Below are 18,538 nucleotides of genomic sequence, written 5' to 3' on the forward strand. Positions count from 1 at the left end.
GTAGTTGCAGAGAGATTAAAAATATACATGTAAATATAATTAATTAATTCGTAGTATTATAAGCTATATATAGTTTAACATAATAAATAAGAATCTTTGTGTTTAGAATTATGTTGAGTTTACCCCCCCCCCTTTCCTCCAGCCCCAGATAAAATTCTTCGTGACTTCCCTGTCTATGATATTACGTGGCAATGAGACCCCCGCGAACCGCCAGTTTGATGTATGCACGTTGTTCTTGTCTCGTCACATCCATTCTGCATTGAACTTGACTCAGTACCGCAGTCCCTGTGCATGTTACCAGTCCAATACATCACCGTCTCGTGCATTATCCACGTACTATGAGTGTCAGGTTTTACGGGACATACGCTCATTGTATGGTAGCACCGTGCAAATGCGAAGAAAAAATTAGTATTCATAGGTTTTGCCCCAAGACTCGTACAATAATTATAATTATTGAAGTCCGTAAATATGAGCGCCAGAGTTCAACAAAATGGATCCCTCGAATTTAATTTTAATAAAGCATGAAAATGCTCTCCTCTTCCAGGGCGTGTAGATCTGCATGAGGCTGTGTTCTGGTACATCTGCTTCGCGCCTTACTTAACTCCCTGAAAAAGACTAAAGGGACGGAAACTGCATCCCAGGATTATACGGTATATTTTATTTTGCAATTTGCTTTACGTCGCACTGACAGAGATAGGTCTTATGGCGACGACAGGATAGCAACGGCCTCGGAATGGAAAAGGAAGCGGCCGTAGCCTTAATTAAGGCATTAATTAAAGCATTTGCCTGGTGTGAAAAATGGGAAAATACGGTAAACCATCTTCAGGGCTGCCGACAGTGTGGGTCGAACCCTCTATCTCCCGGATCCAAGCTCACAACTACGCGCCAATAACCGCACGGCCAACTCGCCCGGTCGGTATATTTTAAAAGAGACCTCCGCAGAGACTTGGAATAAACTAAGTTCTGTTTCGGCTTGACAACTAACAAGTTTTCCTCTAACGCATGAACATACCGGGTGGTCCACCAGACCCTTGCGATCCAGGTTTATGCATCCCTTCACATTTACTACAATTCTGAAAGACATCAGTCCCTCTACCTAAATATAAGATAACGAAATGTGTGTTTACAGGCTAGAAGACAGCAGGAATCGCTCATTATGGGTACGTCGAATGAACCCTAAAACGAGTACAGATACGCAGAACACGTACTTGTAAACAGGAGGTGGTCGCACAGACCGGGAGCACGGTACTGTATAGGCTGGGAAGTGGGCGTCGTAAGTTTAGTGTCGCAGTAGCTCACATGGCAATCGGGCGGGGAAATATGTGATAGTGGACAGTGCTCGAGATAGGAAGTTCGAATCCCACATAAGAATTACTTTAATAGCCAGTTGCCAGCGATGTGGTAAGGTTGCATACTTGATAGCTTCCACGGACTGATTTGTTTATTTGACCCTGTAAAAGACCGTATGTATCGTTGCATTGGAGATGGTGCTGGGTTTGACGAGGATGAGGAGATGATTGGCTGTGGCCAGTTGGCTAGTTCGTACAATCGCGATCACAAGAATTTCGGGTGGAAAAGGAAACAGGTAACGTTTGCGCGACGATTTTGGCCAACCCTGAGGATGAAGGAGAAGTAACCAAGGCAACGTCACATATTTTCGTCGTCCAGGAGGTGTGGCCTGTCCCGTTGCGCACTCAGAGGTCATTCCAAACACCATTTTCTCGGGAACTGATTAAGATGTTTGTATGGTTAATATATTCTGGCTGTACTGGCTTCACCTAATCAAGGAAAACAATTAATTAACTGTAATTTAGTTCTGAAAAAATGTGCACGATGTAATCCCGCCCCAATACTTGTGGCATTCAATTGTTTGATCAGCGCTGACAATACCACCATAGGAACGGTTTTCCAAACACCCTTGGTATTAACAAAGTAATGAAAAACCATTCTTTCCGTTCTTCCCTAATTAGTTTCCTCCAATCATTTCAATTGCTAGAAAATTATTATTTTATAGAAAACTAGCGCACTGTTTAAGATTATACAAATACAATTATTTTCGTGTACTGGAAGGGTTCATTTTAATTATTTACATTTTTCTTACAAAATGCACTCTTTTGTTTCCTTTAAGACATTTTACTGTGACATTATGAGAATATCTTATTTTTATTATTACCTACCATTATTTCTTTTTGGATTGTGAATAACATTCTTCATTTACATTTCTTTTAAATGTAAACACTGTTTCTGTCTTGTATGTTTATACATAACTAGCAAGATACCCGTGCTTCGCTACGGTATTATACTGAAATTTATAATTGAATGCTTATTGTCTTAAATATATAATCCGCCGAAATTCGCGATCTGACTCTTTTTCTGCGAGAATCCACCAAAATTCCCGATCTGACTCGTTTTCTATTAGATTACGGCACGTTTCCTCCCATTTTTCAATCTTCCTTTCCAGCAATCGATTTTGTACTTCCCGGGCTAGGCTCAGGAATTCCTCCCGGTCAGTTGGGTCCGTAAATCTTTGCCATCTTTTCCTATAACTTTTTTAATATGGATAAAATCCTTCAGGAGATCTGGCGTGGTGTCATATTGGGTGCCTTGGCGGCACTGAACACGCGGCCGGACTGCATTCTTAGTCATTACCCGTCCAGGAGCCGTTTCCAGCGCGGTCCGCACATTTGACGACGGTCCGGATTATTATTATTATTATTATTATTATTATTATTATGTGTTGCTGGAATGGCTGATGACAGGGAAAACCGGAGTATCCGGAGAAAAACCTGTCCCGCCTCCGTTTTGTCCAGCACGAATGCCACATGGAGTGACCGGGATTTGAACCACGGAACCCAGCTGTGAGAGGCCGGCGCGCTGCCGCCTGAGCAACGGAGGATGCTTATAAGTACATTAATAACAGTAAAATCAATAGGTCTCACCTCCTTCTACACCCCACCGCCGTTAAGTTTATTTACCGCCACCCGCCCCCACCAAAAAAATTAAAAGAATGCTTGTTTCTTTATGTTTAAGGGAGATTCCAAACACCAATGTTCACGTCTATTACCTTCAGTTTTGAGATATAAGTATCCCCATAAAAAAATTTACTTTTTTTCACTTAATTTCACAATAATCCCCCCTCCCCTAAGTGAATTTTCCCGCAAAAAAGACTTGTTTCTTTAATAGTAAAGGATCTTCTAAATACCAATTATCACGACTCTAACGTCTTTAGTTTTCGATTTATGTGTCCTCATGAAAGGAATTCAACTCCTTTACACTCCCGCCCTCCAAGATGGTTTCCCCACCAAAACGCGTTCTTCTTTGTTTTTTAAAGGAGGTCCAAATAAGAATTTTCACGTCTGTAACAACTTTAGTTTTTATTAGATGTATGTATTCTCAAACAATTCAGTCAATTAATTTTTCAATTCTTTCACCCCTCCCCCCCCCCCTTCATTGGATTTTCCGAGAATACGTGTTTCTTTACTTTTAAAGCAGATTGCAAATATCAAATTTCACGTCTGTAACATATTCATTTTTGAGATATCAGTAGCCTAATTAAAAGAATTCAGCACCATTTTCAGTCACTTTTACCCCTCCCCTCCACCCAAGTGGTATTTCCGAAAACTAAAAGTACACGTTTCTTTATGTTTAATAGAGATAAAGAAAACCATTTTTCACTTCTGTAACATATTAAGTTTTTTTTAGATATACTGTAAACATTCTCATTTTAAAATTTTACCCCTTTTAAGTTCCCCTTAAGTGGAGTTTCCAAAAACAAATCACCTATATTTCTTTACATTTACAGGAGATCTACACCCACTCTTTACGTCTGTAACATTTTACGTTTCCAAGATATTCTGTAGATATAGTCTTTCAAAAAATTCACCCCAATTTGTCACTCCTGTTTAACCGCCATTAATTGGCTTTTCCAAAAACTAAAAAATACGTGTTTCTTTATTTTTAAAGGAGATCCCATATGCAAATTATCAGTTCTGTAGTATCTTTCGTTCCTGAGATATGTGTATCCTCAATTAAGGCATTCAACCCATTTTTCACCCTTTTACACCTCTCCTATTAGGATTTACAGAAAACAAAAAAATACGTGTTCCTTTATCTTTAGAGGAGATTCTAACTACCAATTTTTACATCTGTAAATTTTAAAGTTTTTAAGATGTAGACACACTCATTTTAAAATATTCACCCCCCCTTCTCACCCCCCAATATTTAGATTTTCCAAAAACGAAAAAATACGTGTTTCTTTACTTTTAAAGTAGATCCAAAATACCAATTTTCAGGTCTGTAATATCTTCAGGTTCTGAAATATAAGTAGCCTCATGAAAGGCATTCAACCCATTATTCACCATTTTACACTCTTCCTATTGGGATTTTCCGAAAACAAATAATACGTGTTTCTTTATTTTTAAAGGAGATTCTAAATACCCTGTTTTACATCTATAAACTTTAAAAGTTTTGAGATATAGATACACTCATTTTAAAAAATCACCCCCTTTTCACACCCCCCCCCCATTAATTGGATTTTCCACAAAAAGAAAAATACGTGTTTCTTTATTTTTAAAGGAGATCCCAAACACCAATTTTCAGGTCTGTAATATCTTCAGGTTCTGAAATATAAGTAGACTCATGAAATGCATTCCACCCCTTTTTCAACATTTACCACCCTTCCTATTATGATTTTCCGATTCAAAATATACGTGTTTCTTTATTTTTAATGGAGATTCTAAATACCAATTTTTACATCTATAACCTTTAAAAGTTTTGAGATATAGATACAGTCATTTTAAAATATTACCCCCTTTTCACCCCCCTTAATTGGGTTTTCCAGAAAAACAAAAAATACGTGTTTCTTTATTTCTAAAAGAGATCCCAAACACCAATTTTCAGGTCTATAATATCTTCAGTTTCTGAGATATAAGTAGCCTCATTAAAGGCATTCAACCCATGTTTAACCCCTTTTCACTCCTCCTATTGCGATTTTCCGAAAACAAAGAAATACGTTTTTCTTTGTTTTTAATGAAGATTCTAAATACCAATTTTTACATCTGCAAACTTAAAAATTTTGGTGATATAGATTCACTCATTTTAAAAATTCACCCCCTTTTCACCCTCGTATTAATTGGATTTTCCAAACACAAAAAAATACGTGTTTCTTTATTTTTAAAAGAGATCAAAAGCACCAATTTTCAGGTCTGTAATATCTTCAGTTTCTGAGATATAAGTACTGGTGTCCTGATTAAAGGCATTCAACCCATTTCCCCCCATTTTTCATCCTTTTTCACCCCTCCTATTGGTATTTTCTGAAAACAAAAAAATACGTGTTTCGTTATTTTTAAAGAAGATTCTAAATACCAATTTTTACATCTGTAAACTTTTAGAGTTTTGAGATATAGATACACTCATTTTAAAATTTCACGCCCCTTTTCACCCCCTTAGCGAAGGAATATCCAAAAATCCTCTCTTAGCGAGCACCTACATCATAATATGAATATATCCCCAAAATTTCATTTCTTTATGTCAAGTAGTTTTGGCTCGGCGATGATGAATCAGTCAGTCAGTCAGTCAGGACAAGTTACTTTGTATATATACTAGCAAGATACCCGTGCTTCGCTACGGTATTATACTGAGATTTATAATTGAATGCTTATTGTTTTAGATATATAATCCGCCGAAATTCGCGGTCTGGCTCGTTTTCTGCGAGAACCCACCAAAATTCCCGATCTGACTCGTTTTCTATTAGATTACGGCATGTTTCCTCCCATTTTCAATCTTCTTTTCCAGCAATCGATTTCGTACTTCCCGGGCTAGGCTCAGGTATTCCTCCCGGTCAGTTGGGTCCGTAAATCTTTGCCATATTTTCCTATAATCATTTTTAATATGGATAAAATCCTTCAGGAGATCCGGCGTGGTGTCATATTGGGTGCCTAGAAGGCACTGAACCCGCGGCCGGACTGCATTCTTAGTCATTACCCGTCCAGGAGCCGTTTCCAGCTCGGTCCGCACATTTGACGACGGTCCGGAATATTATTATTATTATTATTATTATTATTATTATTATTATTATTATTATTATTATTATTATTATTATTATTATTATTATTATTATTATTATTATTATTATTATTATTATGTGTTGCTGGAATGGATGATGACAGGAAAACCGGAGTATCCTGAGAAAAACCTGTCCCGCCTCCGTTTTGTCCAGCACGAATGTCACATGGAGTGAACGGGATTTGAACCACGGAACCCAGCTGTGAGAGGCCGTCGCGCTGCCGAGGATCCTTATAAGTACATTAAGAACAGTAAAATCAATTGGTCTCACCTCCTTCTACACCCCACCGCCGTTAAGTTTATTTACCGGCCCCCCCCCCCCCAAAAAAAAAATTAAAAGAAGGCTTGTTTCTTATGTTTAAAGAAGATTTCAAACACCAATGTTCACGTCTGTTACCTTCAGTTTTGAGATATAAGTATCCCCATAAAAATAATTTACTTTTTTCACTTCATTTCACACTACTCCTCCCCCCCCCCTAACTGAATTTTCCCGCAAAAAATACTTGTTTCTTTAATAGTAAAGGATCTTCTAAATACCAATTATCACGACTCTAACTTCTTCAGTTTTTGATTTATGTGTCCTCATGAAAGGAATTCAACTCCTTTACACTCCCGCCCTCCAAGATGGTTTCCCCCCAAAACGCGTTTTTCTTTGTTTTTAAAGGCGATCCAAATACGAATTTTCACGTCTGTAACAACTTTAGTTTTTATTAGATGTATGTATTCTCATTCAATTAATTCAATTAATTTTTCAATTCTTTCACACCCCCTCCCCCCCCCGCCCTTCATTGGATTTTCCGAGAATACGTGTTTCTTTATTTTTAAAGCAGATTGCAAATATCAAATTTCACGTCTGTAACATCTTCATTTTTGAGATATCAGTAGCCTAATTAAAAGAATTCAACGCCATTTTCAGTCACTTTTACCCCCCCTTCCACCCAAGTGGTATTTCCGAAAGCTAAAACTACACGTTTCTTTATGTTTAATGGAGATAAAAAATACCATTTTTCACTTCTGTAACATGTTCAGTTTTTTGAGATAAACTGTAAAAATTCTCATTTTAAAATTTCACCCCTTTTGAGTTCCCCTTAAGTGGAGTTTCCAAACACAAATCACCTATGTTTATTTAGATTTACAGGAGATTACAAACACCCACTTTTTACGTCTGTAACATTTTACGTTTCCAAGATATTTTGTAGATATAGTCTTTCAAAGAATTTGTCACTCCTGTTTAACCGCCATTAATTGGATTTTCCAAAAATTAAAAAAATACGTGTTTCTTTATTTTTAAAGGAGGTCCCATATACAAATTTTCAGTTCTGTAATATCTTCAGGTTCTGAAATATAAGTATCCTCATTAAAGGCATTCAACCCATGTTTCACCCTTTTACACCCCTCCTATTGGGATTTACAGGAAACAAAAAAATACGTGTTCCTTTATTTTTAGAGGAGATTCTAACTACCAATTTTACATCTGTAAATTTTAAAGTTTTAAGATGTAGACACACTCATTTTTAAAAATTCACCCCCCGTCTTTCACCCCCCAATATTTGGATCTTCAAAAACAGAAAAAAATACGTGTTTCTTTACTTTTAAAGTAGATCCCAAACATCAATTTTCAGGTCTGTAATATCTTCAGGTTCTGAGATATATGTAGCCTCATTAAAGGCATTCAACCCCTTTTTCACCCCTTTTCACGATTCCTGTTGCGATTTCCCGAAAACAAAAAATACGTGTTTCTTTATTTTTAATGAAGATTCTAAATACCAATTTTTACATCTGCAAACTTTAAAAGTTTGGAGATATAGATTCACTCATTTTAAACATTCACCCCCTTTTCACCCTCCCATTAATTGGATTTTCCAGAAACAAAAAAATACGTGTTTCTTTATTTTTAAAAGAGATCAAAGGTACCAATTTTCAGGTCTGTAATATCTTCAGTTTCTGAGATATAAGTACCGGTATCCTGTTTAAAGGCATTCAACCCATTTTTTCCCCATTTTCACCCTTTTTCACCCCTCCTATTGGAATTTTCTGAAAACAAAAAAATACGTGTTTCGTTATTTTTAAAGAAGATCCTAAATACCAATTTTTACATCTGTAAACTTTGAAAGTTTTGAGATATAGATACACTCATTTTAAAATTTCACCCCCCCCCTTCACCCCCCTTAGCGAAGGAATATCCAAAATTCCTCTCTTAGCGAGCACCTACATCTTAATATGAATCTATCCCCAAAATTTCATTTCTTTATGTCCAGTAGTTTTGGCTCGGCGATGATGAATCAGTCAGTCAGTCAGTCAGTCAGTCAGTCAGTCAGTCAGGACAAGTTATTTTATATATATAGATAGATTTTACCCCATTTCATTTCTATCCTATTTCCCATAATTATATTAATAAAAACGAATGGTATAATATTTCTGTAAAAGGGTAGGCCCTAAATCTTTATATGAAACAGTTACCTTCTTTCATCTTAATTTCTTGCTTTCAAATTTGATATCCGTGTATATTTTAGTGCAGAGTATATTAATTCTTCTTTCGACAGTGTCTGCATGAGTTTTAAAGTAGTTTAATTTAATAGGGCCAACATTGACGAATGTATGTGTCATTCCTTCTTACAGTAGTTGAGCGCGATGATAATGAAGTCACGGTCCAGACCGCTATCATTTCAGCCAGCCTTCGCCCACAAGAATTTCAAAGAAACTGGAGAATTTGACCCTCAATGAGTTGATATACACAGTACGTCTGTTGCCTTCAAGGACTCTTCTCGTTCCCCTCTCTCACCCCTGTCAAGCCAGGGGCGATGTGCGGGCAGGCGGAGATCAAGTACCTTCCCCTCCGCGTGTTTCGTTCATACTAGATATCCCGTACTTCACTCTCTCCACCTCCCCTTTACTCTTCAGATGTGTGCATGTATTACGTGTCTAATTGATGTGACCAGTGAGAGAGAGTATGTAAACAGGTACTGGGCGGTTCTGAGGGCTGTATTGATTTCTTGCCTGAAATGAATATTTCTGACCACAGTTCTCGAGTGTACATGTTCCAAGCTTCATATATTACAGGTAGAGCAAAGTATGCCCCATTGGAACGATAACAACATGCCATGGCAGGTAATTATGTAGCTGCGCGAACTCCCCTCCTTCGAAGCAATTCACAACACAAAGTTGCCTCGAGGTGTATTCCAGCGGCAAGTATGTGGATATGTTACTTATTTATAGAGAAGCTAGAGAGAATGCATACCATGCACAACGCCTGGACTAAGAGCGCTATCCTGATAGACGACAACCGATGGGCATGACATTTCGGAGTGTGGAAAGACGCCTGCGGGATACTGTATCCCTGGGAAGGACACGGCCTGTTCGAGATCATCCCGTGACGTCTGCTGACAATGAAGAGGTCGTGTTTGACGCTATCCGGCGCAACCCTCATACTAGCACACGGTCCATTGCACAGGAGACGAACATCAGCCGAGCGTCCGTTATGCGGATATTGCATACCCACCGGTTTCACCCGTACCATCTGCACTTACACCAGGAACTCCACAGTCCTGATTTCGATGCCCGGATGGCGTTCTGTCAATGGATCCTACAGCATGAGGACACTGATCCTGCTTTTGTAGCGACCCTCTTATTTACGGAGGAAGCACGATTCCACAACAATGGAACCGTTAATCGCCATAATATGCATTACTGGAGTGTGGATAATTCCCATTGGGTGCGACAGACAGCTTTTCAGGTACAGTGGGGCGTGAATGTATGGTGTGAAATCATGGGTGATCACCTCATCGGTCCCCATTTCTTTGAGGGCCATCTGACTAGCCAACGCTATCTGCGGTTTCTCCACCACCGTTCTTGGAACATGTGCCACTCCATAACCGCTGCAGGATGTGGTTTCAACATGACGAAGCTCCACCGCACGCGGCGGTGGTCGTCCGGAACCATCTCCATGCGACGTATCCTGATGAATGGATAGAAAGAGGAGGACCTGTCCACTGGCCCGTCAGATCGCCCGATCTTACACCCCTGGATTTTTTCTGTGGGGCCATGAAAAAACTGGTGTATGCACAGGAGGCGGCCAGTCCTTGTCACCTTAGACAGCTCATTACCGAGGCATGCCGATCCGTTTCGCCAGAAATGATGCAACGGGCCAGATGGTCCTTACAACATCGCGCGCAGCTCTGTATCGACCACGGAGGTCGTCAGTTCGAACAGGTGCTGCTTTAAACGACGTGGATAACTGAAATCCTGTCACATGTTCCCTAGCCTCTATCAACCCAGCTCCATAACAACGGTCCCTTTCAGGGCCAAATAAACAAATCAGTCTGTGAAAACTACCGGTATTAAGTATACAACCTTGCCACAATCCAGGCAACTGGCTTAAAAATTACGTGCATGGTACTTAAACCTTCTAACCCTCGAGCACTGTCAACTATCTCACATCCCACCACGCGCTAGCCATGCGAGCTACTGCGACACTTGACTTACGGCACCCACTTTCCAGCATATACTGGCCACAGACCATCATCTCCTCATCCTCGTCCAACCCAGCACCATACCCAATGCAATGATACATACAGTCTTTTACAGAGTCAAATAAACAAATCAATCCTTGGAAGCTATCAAGTATGCAACCTTACCACATCCCAGGCAACTAGCTGTTAAAAATATTCTTGTAGGATTCGAATCTCCTACCTCGAGCACTGTCCACTATCACACATTTCCCCGCCCGCTTGTCATGTGAGCTACTGCGACACTTAATTTACGGCGCCCAATTCCCAACATAAACAGTACCGTGCTTACCGTGCTCCCGGTCTGTGCGTCCACCTCCTGTTTCAAAGTAGGTTTTCTGTGTATCTGTACTCGTTTTACGGGTTCATTCGAGGTACTCATAATAAATGAATAGTGGCCCTCATGATACCTGCTGTCTTCTAGCCCGTAAACGAACATCTCGTTATATTACCCCGGTTTAGGGAGAGGGACCGATGTCTTTCAGAACTGTAGTAAATGTGAAGGGATGCATAAAACTGGATCGCAAGGGGCTGGTGGACCACCCGGTATAAACACAAATCTGAAATGAAAGTTCATAGGAAAACATGGCTCCTCTTCATTAACGACTAAATATGATGGCGATTTTTTACCACCCACGGAGATCCGTTTCACAAACAACTTTTCAACATATACAAACAAACAAAAGACTGACAATATTTCCCTCAACATATGATTATACAAACAAAAATTTGAAATAAAAGTACATGGGAAAACATGGTTCTTCTTCTTTAATGGCTCAAGCTGAAGGCGATTTATTACCATTTGTAGTACTCGTCAGATAACGACGACTGAATTTCTGTACTCATTTACAAATCTCAGATACCGTACCATCAACATTCGGTATTCTGATCGCCATAATTTCTCCAACACTGTACTTTACCGCGACAAAGAGACTCTAACGGTGATTTAGATATAGGCCTACTCTTCACTTTGTGAAACATAAGTCGTCTTCTCCTCAGAACTAATCTAGGCCATAAAATCGGATCTTACACAGCACTCAAGATTTCGGACAACAGGCAGCAGCTAGCATGCAATCCACTATTGCTAATAGACCGTAGGTGATGGATACTCGTTAACAGACGATAGAGGATTTATACGGACAGTAGATCCTGTACACTGGACAGAATACAATTAATAGATAATGGACCGCATTGAACACAACCTTGTATCCAGTCATATAGACTCGCTTCTTCACGCTCAGATGACACACCGAATTTTCTGGTGTTATTATAAATGATTCATCGAACTTTCCGTTGTTGTTGTTGTTGTTGTTGTTGTTGTTGTTGTTATTGTTCCTCAGTTAGAACCAGAATTCCCAGTTCCTGTATAAATGTATACCAACCATATCCAATACTGAAAATCTTTAAGCTTCTACATTTAACGCATAAAATACTGAAATAACGTAATAATATACATATCTCGGGGTAGTGATTTCTTTATTATCACACCATTACTCAAAATTTTCTCGTCTGACGTCTTTAGTGTATACATTTTATTTAATAGAGCAGTGCAGTGTTAAGTTTATATCATTATACCACTAAACTTCCACAGGTTTAGTTGTGGTTAGTTGTAGGCGAATTTTAAATAACACAATAATAATAATAATAATAATAATAATTCTTAATTCGATAATCAATGGCTTTAAATACAGTTTATATGCTGAACTCAGTACATTAATTCTCTCACTTCCTGAAAGGAAATAATTCGCCTTGATTACTTCCCACATGTTTGGGAAAATCCTGTATATTTACATTCAACTTTGTTGCATAAGAGTGTACGATTACTTGACTGAATGGTCGGCGTAGTCATCTTCGGTTCAGAGGGCCCGGGGTTCGATTCCCGGCCATTTAACCTTAAATGGTTAATTCTCCAGACTAGGGGAAAGGGTGTTTGTACTGTCTCCAAAATCTCTACACCACTCAAAACACTATCCTCCACTGCAACACACAGTTTCCTATACACGACAGATACCACCCACCCTCACCGGAGGGTCTACCTTACAAGGGCTGCATCAGGCTAGAAATAGCCAAAACGGACAGAAAGGTGGGTGTAGCTAGAATCTACTTCATCCTTCCCAATTTATTGGAGTTGGCAACACTTGCTATGTATTTTGCCCCGTTTTACGGCCATATACCCTTCCTGACGCCAACCCTGTGTAGAGGGATGTATTCACTCTTTTGTTTCTCTTGCGACTATGATTTGTTGTGTGTAGATGAAGAGAAATGTATTAAGACGAACGCAAATTCCCAGTCCCCGAGCCAGAGGTACTAACAATATGCAGTTAAAATCCCCCAACCCGGCCGGCAATCGGACGCGAGTGCTTCTAAGCAGAAGACCAGTACTCTGACCATTGGGCCACGGAGCTGAACTATAGAAGTAGTGAGAAAGTAAAACAGGTGGGAACAATGACAAGAATGCTCTCGTAATGACGAGATAAAGGCTAAGTTAGGAGTAGCTCTATTGCTGAAGTAGTGCACATGAAGACATTTCAATGATGAATGAGGTGAAAGGAGGAAGTTAGCTTTCTTGGGAGAATAATGAACTCGGTTATGGAGGGTTAGGGAAGCAAAGGGGAACCAAGATGACAACGGTTAGCTTCAGATTTTAACCATTTCAAGTTTTGAGACGTGGAAGGAGAAAAGACCACATTACTAGTTGCTCACAGAGGGTTATAAACGCACGGTATTGTGGGGTTCAGACCTCATCCATGCAGCCCAGGCTGAGATCTAGCGTTTAAATTCAGTGTTATTTTGGGAGTATAGGATCCGCTTTCATTTCAAGCGTTGTGTTTTATATTTGTATACTTTGCACGCACGGGGTTTTCTTAAATGTTGGATGCGAATAGTTACGCTACTTTCTCATATATAGAGACAGAGGGGTGCGCTTGTGAATTGTCGCCTGTTGAGAGTGCTATTGCATTATTGTAGTGATAAAGTAGTTAGAACCTACTGAAATAGTTTAATTTTCCGTGTGTGTGTTCCATTTAGTGCCATTTAATGCTTGTTGGTAAAAATTGGGGGTAGTGATATTTATTTGAAGTTTATATCAAGTAGTTCAGTTGGTATTCAGTAGATTACGTTTTCTAGGTTAAGTAGGCTAGCTAGATGTACTTTGTTTTGAATTTAGGTTTAGGAAATAATTTAGGTAATAATATTAACTTTATTTTTTAAATATCTGTAGGTTCGTTGGAATAAAACTTACAAAGGCAGATTATCAAAAGGAGCTGTAACTTCCGTAGCTTTCACATTCGAGCAGACAATAGACCCGGTATTTCATATAGATATCCGTGCAAACTTTCACGAAGGTAATAATTCATTCAATTAAATAACACGATACTCCTGTAAACTTCGATTTTTTTGAAAAGTAGTTAGAGAGAATACACGGTATTTCACCGGAGAATTACTCCACAGTCTTTGGATAGTTGACGATTGTTTGCTTCACTTCGACGAGATCAAAGAGTATATGGTAGAAGAATAAATAAATACAAGAGTCAGCTGACTACTGTATTCCAATAATTTGTAGTTCTAAGTCCTCGGTATACTTTGTACTTTGCACCTTCGTTTATTCATCGAGTAAAAGTTAATAAGTTAATCAAATTCCCATATCCCAATAATAATGCATTTCAAATCCCCGGCGTAGTTTTGACAGAAGGATATTTTTTGAGAAATGATTGTTGACAACAACATTTTTTCAGCATTTCAGGACACTTTTATTCTCCGTCCCACGTATTAGGGAAAATATTAGTAATACACCAGCTGTAAAAATCACATAGGTTCCTAACTACATTTCAGTTGAGAATTGTAGTGTAGATACGATATGTTATGTACCGGAGGTACACCCGCCCCGTTCATTTAAATGAAGCGCCTTGGAGAATGCCATCAAAAATCTAAAACTCGCAACAACTAATATAAGAAGTTTGGACATTTCCCTACAAGTGTCTCTACTATAAACTAATGTTGTGTCCTCTGGTGTGAAGATTGACTATTAAAATTATAAAGTAATTTTGTATTTCAAGGTTTACTAAACTGAGTAGGTTATTCTTTGTTTTTGATGTGTTAAAGTTTACAACACTTCTATCTCCTCCCTCCACACAGGTTTGGCGTCCGGAAGGGTATACGGCCGTAAAACGGGGCAAAATACATAGCAAGTGCCGACCTCAATAAATTGGGAAGGATAAAGTAGATTCTCGCTACACCCACCTATCTGTCCCTTTTGGCTATTTCTAGCCTGATGCAGCCCTTGTGAGGCAGACCGTCCGGTGAGGGTGGGTGGTATCTGCCATGTATAGGAAACTGCGTGTTGTTGTAGTGGAGGATAGTGTTGTGAGTGGTGTAGGGATTTTGGAGAGAGTACAAACACCCTCTCCCCTGGTTTGGAGAATTAACCATTTAAGGTTAAATGGCGGAGAATCGAACCCCGGCCCCTATGAACGTCACTGTCTGACAGTTTAAACCAGAACTAAGAACTTTGTAAGTTTCAAGTATTGCATATTATTTGTACGTTACAATTCAAGGTGTATACTTTGCAACCCATTGATGTGTTTTTAGGCAATCGCGATTATGTGTATAGTTTTTTATTATGATGTCTTATGTCAACCAATCGAGTTGTATGTAGGCAACTCTAATGATGATTGTTATCAGATTCCCCTTGATTTGATATTCAACAAGAACAGATGATAACTCCAAGGGAGTCGAAACCTGTCTTCACCCTATAAATTTAATATATTTTAGAATGTGCTGAATGGTGGAAAATCCCTCAAACTCTATTATAACGTTTAAGATGACAAATTAAAAAATGAAATTAAGAAAAATTATAATCATTGCGATGTGAGAGTAAGGATGAATATCGCCGGAACATGGAGAAATGCTATTTTGTAGCCATGAAAAATTATATGCCTGAGAAAAAGTCAAGAGAATTGAGAATGGAATTCCGTACATATGTTTACGAAGTGAAAGTAATTCTCCCAGCTGGCGGACACAGGCTACCACTCAGAGACAGATTTATGGCCCCCTAACGGTAAGGAAGACCGAGCCCTGCAGTGGGTTCTTTCGTCTGTCATGCTTGTAATATTCATACAAGAAGTCCTCCTTAATTTTACACTGTTTTGAAAATTCACATGCCAATAAAATATTACCATCAGCGTTGTAGATTCTATGAGTCGATAGATGAAGTGATCCACCCCATTTCATATTCAATAAAAATCAGAATAGGGTTTTTCAGATTCGCACCCCGGAGCCCAACAAACATGGATTCGGTATCTGACTGTATCGAGGACCCTAGGTCTACACCAGAAAACCTGAAAGGGTCACAGTTTTAGAATACATTCAAGTGTGTGAAGTGTATTGTATGTCGAAGTTTTTACAGGTGATTGCTCATTCTTTGTGTATTTTTGTTCATGTCTTGGTATTGTTATATAACGTTTTGTGATGAGTTACAGGAAACCAACGTTGCATTGGTCGGCTTTGTAATATAGAAGCACGTATATGCGATATGGAATATGTAATTAATGTAATCAAGTAAACCTTATGTGCGATAAGCGGCGACATGATTTTCATAGTTAAGGAAGGGTGCACAACTGTATGTCATACAATGCCTCAAAACCATGATGTCCATAAAATATAGTGTTTCGTTCACGAGAAATGGCATCCATGTATATAAGTAGTATAATAGACGGGTTCTGCGGCCTCCTCCTCCCCCGGCTCTCGGAAGAGGCCTCCTCCTCAGCCAGTGGCCTCCTCCTCCTCCTCAGCCAGTGGCCTCCCAGTGGCCACCTCCTCCTCCTCCTCAGCCAGTGGCCTCCCAGTGGCCACCTCCTCCTCCTCCTCAGCCAGTGGCCTCCCAGTGGCCTCCTCCACCTCAGCCAGAGGCCTCTTCCAGTGCTGCCAACTTAACCTAACTAGCGCGAGATAAACAAAGCCACGTGCTTTTTGACAGACAACAACGCACCGCTAACCTCAGTACTGCCATCTTGACGGGCCTAAACCTCAGTAGTGCCAACTTAACCTCACAAGCGCGAGGTAAACAAAGCCACGTGCTTTTTGACAGCCACGTGCTTTTTGACAGATTTGTAAACAAAGCCACGTGCTTTTTGACAGCTGTCATCGACAACAACGCATCGCAAACCTCAGTACTACCATCTTGACGGGCCTAAACCCCAGTAGTGCCAACTTAACCTAACTAGCGCGAGGTAAACAAAGCCACGTGCAGCTGTCATCCGCCATCTTTGAGCACAGTGCTGCCCTCTTTAGCTACTTACCTTTGAAATGTGGTGGCGGATAATTTGAAAAATGCTTTTTTGACAGCAGCCATATTGCATCGCAAACCTCAGTGCTACCCTCTTTAGCTAGATACCTGTGGTAGCAGACAATTCCACGTGACAGCAGCCATCTTTGAGCACCGTGCTGCCCTCTATGTGGTGACGGCAAATTCCACGTGCTCTTGTTTGGAAACAAACCCACGTGCTTTTTTTGACAGCTACCATCCACCATCTTTAATCAACAGAGCACAGTGCTGTACTCTTTAGCTAGATACCTTTGAAATGTGGTGGCGGCAATTTGAAAAATTCTATGTGCTCTTGTTGGGAAACAAAGCCGCGTGCTTTTTTTTGACAGCTGTCATCCGCCATCTTTAATCAATAGAGCACTGTGCTGCGGGCAATTTCGTTAGCTGTCATCCGCCATCTTTAATCTAGAGAGAACAGTGCTGCACTCTATGTGGTGGCGGTAAGTTCTATGTGCTTTACAAACCTATGTGCTTTTCTGACAGCTGTCATCCGCCATATTTAATCCAGAGAGAACAGTGCTGCCCTCTATGTGGTGGCGGCAAATTCCACGTGCTCTTGTTTGAAAACATACTCACGTGCTTTTTTGACAGCTGTCATCCGCCATCTTTGAGAACAGTGCTGCCCGGTGACGGCAAATTCCACGTAGAAACAAAGCCATGTGCGTTTTTGTCAGCTGTCATCCGCCATCTTTAATCACCGTGCTGCCCTGTGACGGCAAATTCCACGTAGAAACAAAGCCATGTGCAGCTGTCATCCGCCATCTTTAATCACCGTGCTGCCCGGTGACGGCAAATTCCACGTGGAAACAAAGCCATGTGCTTTTTTTGACAGCTGTCATCCGCCATCTTTAATCACCGTGCTACACTCTATGTGGTGACGACAAATTCTAAATGCTTTACAAACCCATGTGCTTTTCTGACAGAGCTGTCATCCACCATCTTTAATCACCGTGCTGCCCCGGTGACGGCAAATTCCACGTGCTCTTGTTTGGGAACAAAGCTTTTAATCCAGAGAGAACAGTGCTGCCCCGGTGGCGGTAAATTCCACGTTCTCTTGTTAGTTCGTGATTTAAAATCTAAGCTAGCTGTAAATCCCCGATTCTCGACAGATTCTTAATCCGAGTTGTCAGGAAGGGCAACCAAGAGCTTAGATACTGCTAGTTTTGCATCAGGGAGGGCGACTAGTCTTAAAAACAAATTCTTGCGATTTAAAATCTTAGTCAGGAAGGACATCCGGCCGTAAAACAATAGTTCGTGATTTAAAATCTAAGAAGTGCATCTAGCTGTAAATCCCCGATTCCCCGTGTTAGACGTTGTAAAACAGATTCTTAATCTGAGTTGTCAGGAAGGGCAACCGGTCGTAAAACTATGAGGTTAGATACTGCTAGTTTTGCATCAGGAAGGATAACTCAACACATTCATGTGATTTAAACACATTTTTATCCCCAAGAGAATCGAACCCGAGACTACCGGGTGAGAGGCATGCATACTGTAGGCTATAGATTTGTTCTACAGTCCTCGAAGTATCAGCACAGTCATTCTGAGCGAGTTGTGTAGAATGCATGTGTTAGCTGAAATTGTACACGTATCTTCCGGCTCGACCTTGAGCTAGGACACTGATAAGCGGCTTGTAACTCGCGAACGTCTT

Source organism: Anabrus simplex, chromosome 2, assembly GCF_040414725.1.
Source record: "Anabrus simplex isolate iqAnaSimp1 chromosome 2, ASM4041472v1, whole genome shotgun sequence".
Taxonomy (NCBI): Eukaryota; Metazoa; Arthropoda; class Insecta; order Orthoptera; family Tettigoniidae; genus Anabrus; species Anabrus simplex.